The sequence below is a fragment of the Polyodon spathula genome, chromosome 21, assembly GCF_017654505.1.
Source record: "Polyodon spathula isolate WHYD16114869_AA chromosome 21, ASM1765450v1, whole genome shotgun sequence".
Taxonomy (NCBI): Eukaryota; Metazoa; Chordata; class Actinopteri; order Acipenseriformes; family Polyodontidae; genus Polyodon; species Polyodon spathula.
This window is the reverse complement of record NC_054554.1, coordinates 13,623,255-13,629,725: the sequence shown is the minus strand read 5'-3', so window position 1 is coordinate 13,629,725 and position 6,471 is coordinate 13,623,255.

Below are 6,471 nucleotides of genomic sequence, written 5' to 3'. Positions count from 1 at the left end.
TGTTTTTAAAGAACATTTAAATCTGATTAAACAATGTCATATTTCCCCTATTACCTTCTCAGATCATAAACTTGCTTCTCTTTTTGTTGTACTGCCCTCTTTTAAACAGCTGCTTTTGTTGGAAATGTAATATCAGTTTTTTGCATGACTCATATTTTAAGAAAAGTTTTAGTGTTTTTTGGAAAAAATGGAGAGCTGGTAAAAAATTGTTTTCCAGTCTCAGACAATGGTGGGATGTAGGAAAGATTCACAGAAAATAAAAATTGTTAACAATATACCAAAAGCATTACAAAGAGGGCTAATGACTCTCTGCAAGAGCTGGAACGGGAGCTAGCGCTTCAAGAAACTTTAGACTCCAACCCAAATGATAGTTTAATTGAAAAATTAAGATATAAAATACAGTTAATAGCAAATCTTTTTGATGCAAAAGTACAGGGAGCTCTGGTGAGATCCAGGATGCAAGGATTGATAAAGATGGACACACCCACACAGTTTTTTGGGGGGGGGGGGGGGGGGGGGGGGGGGTGATGAAAGAAGTGGCCAGAGAAAGACTAATTACTGTTTGACAAGGCCAGACGGAGTACAGCTGAGGAGATCAGCAGGTACTCTGTGGTGATCTACTCTGGCTTATTTGCAGCTGAGGCTGAGCCTGAAGCGATAAAGTTTCCTGCAATACTTGTCATGTCTGCCTTAAGAGACAAAACAAGTTGGGAAGAGCACTGTCGATGAAAGAGCTTACTGATGCCCTTGTGGGCCATTCTGTCTCATTTTTCAAGTTTTTGGGACTTGTTTCAATATGATTTTTTCAAAGTGTTTGAAGAGAGCTTTGAGAAAGGGGAGTTACCTCTGAGCTGCAGAAGAGCTGCCATCACTCTTCTCCCTCAGAAGGGTGATCTTAAAAATATAAAAAATTGGAGACCTGTGTCGCTGTTGTGCTCTGAATATAAAGTTCTTTCCAGAGCTCTCCCAAATAGATCCATCTTTGATAAAAAATGTTTTAGTTGGGGATATATTAGCAGCTTCTAAATTGTTTGGCTTTATTACTGGTCTTTTCTCTTTAGATCAGGAAAAGGCTTTTGATTAAGTAGACCACCATTATTTATGGGAGGTTCTCGATATACAATTGGTCTTGGTTCTGAATTTATTAGTAAATTAAAAGCACTCTATTGTAATGTGTTGTAACACCTTTTGCTGTACAGAGAGGAATCAGGCACGGTTGCCCTTTGTCTGGAATGTTATACGCTTTATCAATTGAACCGTTACTAAGTAAATGTTTTAATAGGTTTAACTATTCAAAAATTTAATGCCCAGTTGATAAAGATCTCAGCCTAAGCAGATGATATAGTTGTGTTCATTTGTAATCTAGAGAATATAAAGGCTTTGATTGAGTAGCAGAAAGTGTTTGAAAAAGTCTAATCAGCTCATGTTAACTGGAGTAAGAGCAGTGCTGTGCTCTTTGGGGAGGGACAGGGATGTAGGTCTCTGGTTTTACCAGATGGGCTGGAATGGAGTCAGAAAGGGTTTAAATACTTGGGAGTTTTGGGTCAATGAAAAAGTGGAACAGTTAAACTGGGAAGGGTTTTTTGAAAGGTTGTTTGCAGAGGTGGAAGTTGCTTCTTCCACAGGTGTCCTTTAAAGAAAGAGTATTGGTTTTAAATAATTTAGTTGCCTCCAGTCTCTGGCATAAATTGATCTGTGTGGAGCCCCTGCAATTTTTGATTAAGCAGATTCAATCTCTACTCTTAGGTTTTTTTTTGGAATGTGTGTTATTGGTGTGTGTTGTATCTATCACTAGAAGAGGGTGGACAAGGGCTTATGAATATTGAATACAGGATAGCTGCCTTTAGGATTCAAGCTTTGCAGAAACTGCTTTATTCTCCAATAAAGCTGCCTTGGAGGGAGCTGGCATTATTTTTTCTTAATCAGCCTGGGAGGCTTGGTTTTGATTTTAATTTGTTATTTGTAGATTTTAACAAAATACAATTGTCATATCTCACCCTTTTTTATAGGAGTGTGCTGAGGGCTTGGATGTTAATAAAGGCTGAATATGATTATCCTTTGAATCCCTTTTGGGTTCGGGAGCAGCCTTTAGTTTTTAATCCACACCTAAGTATTTCTTATAATAGTTCAGAATCGTTTAACGCTTCTCTCATAAGGGCTAAAATAGTACAGATTTGTGACCGGATAGACATTGAATGTGTAGCCGGTGCCCTGGCAATGCGGTCTGTGCATGTTGCAGTTATGTATCTGGCACAGCTGCATGAAGCTCTGTCTCTGGAGTGGCGAGAGGTATTGAAGAACGTTTTTGATGGATGTCGAATGCCTCAGCAAACTCAGTTTCCTTCTTTGCTAATCTCTCCTGCAATAAGTCAATTTGTTGAAGAGAACTGCAAGATTTTAAAAGTGAAGGATCTATGTAAACATCAGTTCAACTTATTAGAGGGGGAAAAAGTATATCAATTTTGCATGAAAGTTAAACAACAGGAACTATTTAAAGCACTTCCAGATACCCTTTGGTATCAGCCTGGAAGACTTTATATAACCCCCTCCTCTGTAAAAGATCAGGGGATTTGCAATGGAGACTTACTTACAATCTGGGCTGTTAATGCATTTCTAAGTATAATAAACCCTGAAGTCACTGATCAATGCCCTTTCTGCCAGGAGAGAGAGACTATCTTCTACTGCTATATGGATTGTAAAATACTGGAGCCCTTGTTCAATTTTTTAAGCAACCTTTTTTCAAAATTGAATCTATCTTTTACAAAGACTTTTTATTTTTGGTATCAAATATACAAAAAATAAAAAGTATTTGATTCAGCGGGCCAATTTTATTCTAGGGCAGGCAAAATTGGCCATCTGAAAAGTTGGAAAAGCCAAGTTAAAAATGTTTATCAAAACCTGGTAAAAGTATTCAGGATATTGGTGGTCACTTGTATAACTTTTGAGTTTAAATCTTATGAGATGATGTACGGCTTGCTTAGTTTCGAGATGTTGGGTTGTGTGAATGGAGCACTCTGTCAGGTGGAGGATGAGGTAGAAGACCTAATGTGTGTCGTTCTCGATAAAAAAAAGCAAACCAAAAAAAAAAAAAAACAGTAGTAAGGGGATTGTGAGTGTTAGGTGAAAATGATCAGGCATAAAGGCAGGAAATCAGACAGCCTGTGAAAAAGTGATGACATTGAGCACTTTTATTTGATAAATTGAAACAAAACAAATATGCAATCACAATTTATACTGCAGAATGTGAGTAAAGGAAAACATTTACTGTAAGGAGGCAGTGTGGTCCAGTGGTTAAAGTCCAGGGCTTGTAACCAGAAGGTCACCAGTTTAAATCCCACATCACTGTGAGTCCCTGAGCAAATGACTTAAACTCCTTGTGCTCCATGCTGTGGATGTTAAATCAATGTCCTATTGTAAGTGACTCTGCATATAATATAAATATAAAATTAACTGGAATATTTTGTGTAGATTCTACATGTAAGTCTAATTTGAAAGCATCATGGTGTACGTTCATGTGCCAACAAAATGTAAAAACTTTGCAGGGGGGTGAATACTTCTGCAAACCATTGTGTATAAAGGCTAGTTGCACAAGCCTCAACTGTAAGAGATGGACAGATGAGAAATGGATTTAATAAAAGGCAATAAGTAATGCTTGTTCAAGTACATCAAGTAATCATTTGGTCCATCCACCTCTCCAGATCAATTGATTTTTAATTAATTAAACAAACAGCATACAGTTCCATAACTTGTGTTTATTTACTTCCCAATGGTTTTGGCCTTTTCAGCTTTCCTTTCAAAAAAACATTATGAATATGTGTTCACAGCCTACTATTTACATATCAGCTTGAGTAATTGGGCTGCTGTATAGTTACAATGAAGTGAGATCTATGTCAAGGGGTCTGCTAAAGGATGTGTTTTTGGGGTTTTAATTATGTGTAATAGTATTGTACAGAGACTCCAAAAGAATATTCAGCCCCTCATGAAAACATCAGTGGTAACAGCATATTTTCATAATTTACATAGATACAGTCAAACTTGTATTACAGGCTATAGAAAAACAAGTATAAATTACTTTAACTGTAGTTGGCGCAAACAGTTGGCCACTCACCATTTTAATTGCCAATTAAAAAAAAAAAAAAAAAAACACTTAGAAACTTTCTTTTCAATCAGGTTTTGGTCCTAGTTTTCATCTGACTTTAACAAGTTTCAGGCTGTTTTATAAAAAATGTACTCAAGTTATTTTGGTAACAGATGGAACAGTAATAACTCAATGGACAGCAGAGTTCTTGTTTGATCACAGGACTGTTTTGGGTGACATTGTCCTCTGGTAACACGCTTCTAGATGACTAAAACTAAACTAAAACTGATTAAAACATTCTCAGCATGATATAATTAAAGATACAGGAACATAATGTCAGGTGGGAGAAGTGACCTGTAGCCTTCACAAGATAAAACATTGGCTGATTAGAGACTATTGAATGATCCCACAAAGCTCAATGGTGAGGAAAATAACAATTAAACTGTTTCTTTGTCTGTTCCTAACATATGATGAACTATTTCTTGAAAAAGACCTATTTACATAAATCGTCAAAGGTTTGTACATCTCCTGTTCTGTCACACAGCACACTAATCTACTGACTCTAGTGTAACTTAAAAATGTAATAATAATTACCCAATGCCGTAGGGAGATGTAGCAAAGCACATACAAGCTGTTTTGTAAGACATTTTATTATTGTTCACTTCTTAGTTGCTTGACAGGAATAAAATAAATAAATTCCTCCTGTTTCTAATTAAGACAAACTCATTAAAAGACACATGTTTCCTAATAGCCAGATATTTTTCAGGTCATTCAAGATTCATTACCACCATAAAAGTGCACGACTCATCAGAAACATGTTGTTAGTTATCATTTGTAAATGTCATGGCTTATTAAGGACAATAAACCTGTAGATTGGCATCATCTTCTGTTTAATAACTACTAAATGTGTGCTTCAACAATTACAATTTTTTTTTTATTGTGTTTGTATTTTAAACATTCTAAATAACCATTGGCTTTGGAGGGTTTCAAGCCTAGAATGTGGACAGCTTTACATGGAACGTGATTGGCTGAGAAGATCTGTTAGGTTTATAATTCCATACACAACATTACTATGGCATACTCACAAGGCCTACCAATCTAATTTCCCACTAATCAGCAGGCAAGGCCGTATTTGTTTTATGAAATCTTACCAGCCCATGGTAACAAAACAAAAAAAGTAACTTTAATAACCAAAGAGGCTTAGACAAAAAAAGGTAATTAAAAGTCTTCAACTGAATCTGAATTCCATCAGAAGTACATTCAAAAGGGTTTGAAGACAAGGGCGCTGGAACTAGGTGTGCTGGCTGTGCGATAGCACCCCCTGGCTTTGCATGGCTTCCATCATATACAGGGATTACAGTTTTGTTCAATTGCTTTCAGCACCCCCAGTTTAAAAATTGTTTCAGTGCCACTGTTTGAAGATACCTTTCTTTGACTGTATTGAGTATCACTGCATTCTCATGAAACAACTCAAACAACACTGTCAGTCTGCATCCATCGTTGAAAAAAAATAATGCAAGGAAATTAAGAACTGAAGTGTCCACAACATAGATGACATTGGTTATATAGCCCCTTAGGTACAAACTAAACTGATCGTATTGTATTGATATGTGTTCAATACTTAACATAGATTTTGTACACATGTAGTCTCATCCATTTTCATTTTGTAGTATAATGGAGAGTCAATCATCCGAACCTCCTTTATCCAAACAGGTTATCAGAACACTCATTTTCCAGTGTTGTTCAGTTCTAGACTTCCCATGTATTACACCTTAGTATAGTAGTACATATATTTAAATTAATTTTATTAGAGTAAGTCTAAAATAGAGTAAATAGAGTATTTTAATAGAGTAAGTATTTGCTACACAGGTTGCAGTTAGGGACAATATGCCAGGTTAGACAGTCTTTCTAAAATATATGTTTGATTTAACCAAAGAATTTGGTTATATGAACTGATATCGGTCGCAATTAGTTCAGATAATTGACATTCCACTGTACACCGCCGCCAGCACCGCCACCACCACTGCCACCCCACCACCACCATGAAAGCCATGAAAAGCTTATGAATAAGCCTGCTGCTTTGTCACTTCATCTAAACACACCCAGGGGCATGTCAGAATCCAGCTGCCTATTGGTATCAATGGGGGAGTCATGTGTGTTCTAATGTTACTCGAAACATTGTGCTCTAGCCAAATGAAAAATGGCCCTATACATTACAGTTGCAGTTTTCGGCCACAAACCTGATCCCCTCAAGCTGTTCTCCCAAACGTGCATCACCACTTCAAGTGTCAATGACCACACATGGAAACTCCCCCAATGTAGCCTTGTCACTGTGGGCCATTCTGTCTCAAGCTTGTAAATTTTGCCTGCTCTGTTAAAGACACTCGGTCTCA